The sequence below is a fragment of the Sciurus vulgaris genome (assembly GCF_902686455.1).
Source record: "Sciurus vulgaris genome assembly, chromosome: 2".
Lineage (NCBI taxonomy): Eukaryota > Metazoa > Chordata > Mammalia > Rodentia > Sciuridae > Sciurus > Sciurus vulgaris.
In genome coordinates, this window is record NC_136462.1 from 71,365,308 (window position 1) to 71,373,588 (window position 8,281).

The 8,281-nt window shown below is 39.2% G+C and overlaps 1 pseudogene across 1 annotated transcript; it reads left to right on the forward strand.

The window, feature by feature from the left end:
• Nucleotides 1–7,239: 7,239 nt before the first annotated feature.
• On the forward strand, nt 7,240–8,019 carry LOC306655289 (ER lumen protein-retaining receptor 1-like; annotated as a pseudogene). Its single transcript has one exon. The product of its transcript is annotated as an ER lumen protein-retaining receptor 1-like (transcript).
• The last annotated feature ends 262 nt before the right edge of the window (nt 8,020–8,281 follow it).

The window sequence follows — 8,281 nt, forward strand, 5'->3', positions numbered from 1 at the left end:
TAATTGGTCTAGAATTTCCTGTGTTATGGGGACTTGTATAATAGCAAATAGGATAAAAATTGTCAGAATAATTGTAATATGGCTGATTAAATCTGTGTAGTTGTAGAAAGCTTTTATATCTCTAAATTTGAGTAATTTCAGTCAGTGAGCAATCAAAGAGTTAGCTCTGACACACAAACTGACCAGATACCAACCAATATGTAACAGAAAATGTAACAGAAAAGGGGGTTTCAGGTTCTCACAATCCTAGGAGGTGAAAGAAGAATATGTGTAATGCAGGGCATGAAAGACACTAACTGGCCATTCCCAGGAAACACCACCTGATATTGTGTTGTATCCTTACCCGAGATTTTGAAGAAAAAAACCTCTTTCTCCTAATTACCTAATTTATCTATTTCAAGCAGCTGTCATACTTAGCAAGGAGTTGACTATTGTCGGATTTTACATTGAAGGCTTGGATCAATAATTGTAACAGACACTAAAATCATCAGTTTCATTCTGGCGAGTTGTTCAAGTTTAAATGCACACTGTCATATCATGACACGTTATAAATGAGTGTGAAATGAAGCAAAGTTAGCGTAAGTTGACCTTTGATGATGACCACCCATGCTTGGCTTGAGTTCAATATTCATAAAACTCACTATTATTAGCTAAATGAGTAAGTGAATAAGAAAATAAATGTTACCTACTGTTGAAGATGAAAATGTGCTTCTAACCCAATAACAGAGAGAGGAAGTAAAAGGGAGAATTGAACTTTACTGTGTCACTGATGTGTCAGGAATGCCACCAAGTGTTTTTCATATATCTCTTCTCATGCCCCGCAAAGACTCACAGCATATGGATGATTATCTCCACTTTACAGATTAGAAATTCAAGGCATAGGGAACTTAATTATCTTGAGAGTTTGACAAAGCACATGATCAGTTCTTGGGATCCATGGTTCTAAAGTCTGCATTTTTACGTACTACCTGTATTTCATTGCATGCATGTATTTTGGGATATATTAATTGCCTCTAAATTTTATGTAATTATTTTTTTTATTTTGGATTCAGGTCTTCTTGACCATAATTGTAACATAAAATAAAAACGTGTTAAGATTATCAATAACTTAAAATAATGTTACTTTATATAATTAATAATAATGTTCTTAATGAAATAATATTTTTATTTTCCAGATACAAGATGAAAGAACTCAATTATTAGAATGATTGTTTCTGAAAAGTAGGAAAATGGGTGATTTTTTTTTTTGTTTCTCCTTTGTGCTTTCTCTATGATGATCATAGATCATTTTTCTAATCTAAACCAATATTATTTTAAAAATAAACCCGGGATGTATCAATATAGAGAATTACCCAAAATAGGTAGATTCAAATATAATTTGTAACGCTTTATTTGGATATCATCAGTAAACCAAGAAAGTATATCTTACTGGAGCAGGATCCATTCCTTTCTCAGTGTGTTATCTTTTGAATTTACTTGATTATCTTTCGGATTTCCAAAATTCATTCCAAGGACTTTTTGTACTCAATTAAATTCAAACCCTATGCAGAGAGTGGCAAATGGTAGGTATGCATTTGGACATAATTGTTAATTCAATTGTTATTTCACACCTGAAATAATAATATAACTGTAAGGAAGATTAGGAAACTATGCATGCAGGATAATGTTGAATGTCGTGGGAAGATTGACTGTAGCTAGAGGACCTTTAAATGCCTAATAATAATAGTTAACAATAATTGAATACTTCACTATGAGCCAGCACTGATCAAAGCATTCTGGGTAAATTAATTAATTTAAATTAATTTCTCAACAAACCCATGAGATAAATATTATAATGCCATATACTATTACCTCTATTTTGTAGATGAGGAAATTGCTCTTCAGAAGCTATATGTATTTTCACAGCTAGTTAAGATGTGGAGCTGGAATTTAAATCCAGGTACTTAAAGATAAATTATGACTTTCCTATCAAATGCATCTTGTTCAACAAAGAAGACAAATGTTAGAAAAAGTGAGCATAGATATTGACTTAAGCAAAGAGAGGTGATATTCAAAATTTCCACCAACTGGTCAGCTCAGGAATGAATTCTGATTAGAGAGGTTGACATCTGTGAACGACTGGCTTCGTGTACTGCTGTGAACTGTGTGAACAGTAGCTCTGACTTTTTAGAAAAAGAAGGAATAGTTTGAAAATTATATCATTTAATATCTTCGAAAAGAAAATTGATTAAAATCCGAGGACTCAGTAAAGGCCATATCAAGTCTAATATGAAAAAAGCAGGTAACTTTTCAAGTCTTTTACTTTTCAGTAAAGGCCATATCAAGTCTAATATGAAAAAAGCAGACACACAACTTGCTCAAAGTGGCATGTTTTAAAGATGGTGGAATTATTTGACTCTATTCATCTCCAGACAGTGTTGTTTTCCTTGCAGGTAAACATGAATCATGACCCAGGGTTATCCAGGCTTGAGATGGTGAAAGTGGTCTTAAAGTGGCCCTGCCTTCTCTAAATCCAGGGAGGATTAGAAAGGATTTTTACTTGAGTTCATTTAATTGGTTTTGTGTCTACTTGGTTATTAAGAAGGTAACAGTGGGCTGGGGTTGTGGCTCAGTGGTGGAGCACTTGTCTAGCACAGGTGAGGCACTGGGCTCAATCCTCAAAACCACATAAAAATAAATGCATAAAATAAAGGTATTGTGTCCATTTACAACTAAAAAAAATTTTTTTTAAAAAAGGTAATAGGGTAATGGGTTTGTAACCATAAAATTGAGAATATCATCCATCCAGAATCAAATGATGAATTGAGATATGGTGGACTGCAGTTTGCTGTACCCTGATAAACTCAACCACATTTAGTACTCTTCTTGCTGTCCTGTATTAGTACATATTCTCACCAAGGTTTTCTTCAATTAGTACATATTCTCAATAAGGTTTTCTTCGGTTTCTCCTGTGATGGAGAAATCAATTACTTTGGGCATTTATTGTCTAAAGTGCAACATTAAATCATAGGAGGAAAAAATCTGGTTCTGGGTCCTGATCCTGCTTCCAACAGGCCTTGGGCAGGATAGCTGTTGCGCGAAACAGTTCTCACCTTGGAGACCTGTGGTAGGGTATTAGAACATCAAGCACACCCAACCAGCACTTTCTTTCTCAGACAATAAAAATATTCAAATACTTGGAATTCTATATTCTGTCAATTTTAGCAAGTTTGTTGACAGTGCCAGGGTCCTTTAAAATTACTTATCATCATTGTTAAAAGTCAGATACTTGGAGAATTTTTACTTCTTTGTAGGGTTAGTGTATTAAACAGGCACAATACAGTGCTCATTAAGATAGCCATCATGACTGGCTTTCCTGCTCTGTCTCCTCTCTGTTTTGTCCACCCAGATGTACACATGAGGCCCTGTTTGGCATGTACCCAAAACCTAATCTTGTCATCACAGGGGAATTGTTTAGGGATTGAAAAGTTTATTTTACTTTTAAAGTTAATAAGCTACATTTTTTGTTTGATTAAAAATTTTCAGTTTAGAGTCCCCTTATAATTTTCTTAATGAAATGGCAGACCCAAGCTTTTACGCTTGTTTTTATTCCTCTGGCGAGTTTTCTCACAACTTGGTATTTTAAAGGGACACTTCTTAGATATTTTGCTTTCTGACACCTTCCAACTTGGAAAACACCAGCAAACCACAAAAATCTACTTTAGCTGGAATCCATCAGCAGAAGGAAGTGACACTTCTTTTGCAATGACTACTTGGTGGCTTTTAAATTTTAATTCTCAACTACTGAATTCTCTCTCTCCCTTGCTCTCTTTCTCTCTCTTTTAACAATTGAAGTTGCTCTGGGCTTAGGGGGAACCATGATTTGGGCCTGTGAATGGTGCAATATATGATGAGAGCAATAGACAACAGAGGTGACTGAGGGACTCAGTGTGAGCTAGGACAGTTCATGGAAGAGAAAATGAGGGAAACAAAGTGCTCTGAGGTGCAGCATAATTTTGTCAGGTTCTTGGCACCTGGCTTTTCAGTTAATACTGTTTCTTGAGGTTTGAAAGAAATCACAGAAACTTTTGCTCTAGGAACACCTGGAGTACGAACAGCATTGACCCAGCTCTAAAAATATCCTCCAATGGATAAATTGTCAGGAAAACATGTTTGTGTTCACACTTTGAATAGAAATATTTACTATTCAGACTGTACTCAATTTAAAAAAAATAAAGTAACTATGTTCTAAGTTGGATTTTTACAAAACGATGACCAGGGCACTAGCTTAGCACATTTATAACTAAAGCAAGAGAGCAAGAATTTTGAGGTTGGAGATAATTTTCACAGAATTGACCCATGCTGTACCCAATTTTGTTTGTTTTAATTTTAAAGCACAATACTTCAGGAGAAGAACATGTTAGAGATTAGTTCCTGAAAACTTGAAAGGCAATGACTTGATGATCTTTTAAAGCTTTAATGATTGATTCTTGCATTCATTGAAAATTAGCTCAGAAGATTCTGGTTCTGTACTATTTGGCTGTTGAGTTTAATTAATGTCATGTAGTTCTTCCCTAGTCAAATTCACTCACATTATGGTATATTTTATACAATTATTGTTCTGAAAATATTTATTTATTTATTTTGGGATAGATTGGACATTTTAGGATCTTTGAAATAAAGTTACTTCATAGCTCAGCTACCCAAGACTTTACCAGGTATTCCCCAAACCCTTGTTTTATGTGCATGCTCGCCATCAGTCCATCTGGAGACCTTTGGCTACTTTAATAAGTGATCTACTTTAAAATAGGACAATTTACTTGTTTGGAGAAGTGTTCGGAATAAAGGAAAACTTTGCAAATGATTTCATTTATTCTTTAGTTGCAACCTTATAGAGTAAGGATTTTTAGAATGGGATCATTTATTAAACATACTGTTTTGCATTTTTGTTCTTTTTTCTTATCGTTGTCAATACTTACTGTTTAACTGCTAGTGTTTAGTTCATTCAATGTGACCTGCTAAAAACGACCTTCATTGCTCTCCACTTCGCTGTTCATGAGATGAACTCTGTGGATAATAAAACCAAGGACATTTGAGTGACATACACAGGAATACAATAAGCTAGTCTGCTTTGTGACACTCAACACCTTAAGGGTTGGTTTCTAGGTAACAGGGGTGCCTCTGTCTTGATCCAAATGTTTGAGATAGTAGTGATGTGGGGCTCCAACACCCCACAGGATGATTGGAAAGGTTGGGACAAATGACTCAAGTATGTCATCATTCACAATTTCAGTTGTATGAGGGAAGAATTTTGTCTCAATTTTACGGTACTTCTGATGAGGATGCACTTCTGTATCACTTAGTATGGAGACTCTGTTGACATTTAGTTTATATTAGTACAATTCTATAGTATATTTAAAACTGCATGTGCTTCTTTATGTCATTTTTTTCCCCCAAGACTGGATTGTGCCAGAATTTGTGCTAAGTCCTGAGAAACAGGTGGGATGTTTCTGAAAGAAAGAATAATGAATTTTGAAGTATCACAATCAGAATCCTTTATGGGAATTTTTTGTGGGTAAGATATATTTAATGTGTTTTCCCTCATTTTGCATTCCCCCCACCTATTTTAAGACCAAATTGCAGCACTGAAAGAAGACTAGGAGGGAGGTGGTGAACAAGCGTTTGGCAATATTGCTTCAACCCTCTCCATGTAATTCAATATGGAGGATCAGAGGGCCAGAAGCCCCGTGGCTCATTCCTGGGACTCCAGCCATTCTTATTAATCAACTCCAGCAAATCCTAAAGCACAAATTCACTTATTTCTAGCTACTCATCAAAGCTGTAAGGAACAAGTTTTCCAAACTTTTCTTTCATTCTTGCTTTTCTTCTTCCTCCTCATTCCTCATTGGAGGGAGGTACCATTGAGTTGTTTTCAAGAGAGATCATTAAACTGTCCAGAGATTAAGAAAGAGATAACTGGGAGAAACACAATTTGTGAGCTCTCCTGGACTTTGAAAGAGTTATCAGGAAGGAAATAATAGTGGCTTCCACAGAGAGAACATTTCAGTTGGGATTTTGGGGGTATTGGCATCGAACTGCTATTTTGCTGCCGCCATTATTCTCCCTCTCCCACACCACTTTACAACCCTCATTGTTAGCCCATGAACCTCCTTGCCAGTCATCATCCGTTGTTATTAGCCCGCAAAATGCAACTACCTAAGAGTAGCTCCCCCCACCATTCTCTCTCTCTCTCTCTCCTCTTTGCTTTCACTCTCTCTCTCCCTTGCTCTCGCCGCACTTGTGAGCACACACACTCCTCTCTCTCTCTCTCTCTCTCTCTCTCTCTCTCTCTCTCTCTCTCTCTCTCTCTCTCTTTCTGTCTCTCTGTCTCTCATTTTCTCTCTCTCTCTCACCCTGCGGGCAGACACTCTGCCTGTTCACTTAATAAAATCTCTTGCATGAGTTCCTGCATCTGGAGTGGTTTTTCTGGGCGCTTTTCATCAGTGCTGTGACTCAGATGGGCTCTTCTTCTGCCACTTAGGTCTGTTGGACCAGACCCGAGATGCTGGTCTCACCTTCCATTTGCCTGAACACTCCCCTCCATATCCAGACACTGGCTTCAGATTGGTGAGTTTTCCCCTAGGTCTAATTAAACACTCCTCAGCTGACCTGAGTTGCTACCGTTGATCATCCAGCACCCTCGAGGCAGTCAAGGAGTAGGGGGTTACTCCAGCCACAACTTTACAGTTAAGACTGGCCCCCTTAGTTGTCTTTATCTGACAGACAGTGGAGATTCTCTCTCAGGGTTGAGGTTCCGCTTTGCTCTCTCTTGAAAATTCTGACATCAGGTCCTCAACTCTCTTGGGTTTTGCCTGGCACACACTGATGATCAGGCGATGACCTCCATCATTATGCTGCCTTCTCATCTCCAGCCAACTAGTCTGTGACCTCGGATGCCTTGGACACTGACTTGGCTGTATCAGTCTCCACCATGGGATCTGGGTCCTCCATTTTGGCAGATTCACCCCTGGGGTGTCTACTAGACAATCTTAAACCCCTTTACCTGACTCCTGGCCTAAAACCACCCAAAATCAATCCAAAATGGCCACATAATGGCATACAACTCCTGTGAGCGAGTGGGCAGATGGAAAGGGATTCCTTATCTTCAAGCTTTCTCTTTCTTGTGCACTAAACCTGGTCTTTACTCTTCCTGCAAACCCAAACATCTCCTTTTGGCTTCTTCTCCTCCTCTTTCCCCTCCCTGGAGTGGACCCCATTGGAGGGTCCCTCTCCCTCCCCTCTGCCCACCGCCTGGCAGAACAGCAGCCCTGGGGGGCAGCCCCCACCAGCCTGCCTCCCTCCAGCTCAGCCCTGCCAGAGCGCCCCCAGCCATGAATCTCTTTCAATTCCTGGGAGACCTCGCCCATCTCCTAGCCATCATCTTGCTACTGCTTAAGATCTGGAAGTCTCGTTCAGGTGCTGGGATTTCAGGGAAAAGCCAGGTCCTGTTTGCTGTGGTGTTCACTGCCCACTACCTGGACCTCTTCACCAACTAACTACATCTCACTTTACAATACATGGGTGAAGGTAGGTCTACATAGCCTGCTCTTTCACCATGGTCTGGATGATTTACAGCAAGTTCAAAGCCACTAACGATGGGAACCATGATACATTTTGGGTGGAGTTCGTTGTCTTCCCAAGGCCATCCTGCCATTCCTGATCAACCATGACTTCACCCCTCTAGAGATCCTCTGGACCTTCTCTATCTACCTGGAGTCAGTGACCATCTTGTTGCAACTGTTCATGGTGAGCAAGACTGGTGAGGCAGAGACCATCACAAGCCACTACTTGTTTGCGTTGGGTGTCTACCGCACCTTCTATCTCTTCAACTGGATTAAGTGCTACCACTTTGAGGGTTTCTTCGATTTCATGGCCATCGTGACTGACCTGGTCCAGCCTTCCCTCTACTGGCGGAATAAGACTCTTTGCCCCAACCAGCAGGAAGAAGCTACAGAAGAAAGACCATCATTCCACCCCTAGTACCTGTAAAAACAAAAAGGGAGGAATATTGGCATCAGATCTGCTATTTTGCTGCTACCATTATTCTGCCTCCCCCATACCACTTTACAACTCAGATTGTTAGCCAGAGAACTTCCTAGCCAGTAATTGGTCCAGATTGTTAGCTTGCAAACCTCCTTGCCAGCCATTGGTCCATTGTTATTAGCCCATGAAATGCGACTACTTAAGAATAGCTCCCCCACCATTCTCTCTCTCTCTCCTCCTCACTTTCACTCTCTCTCTC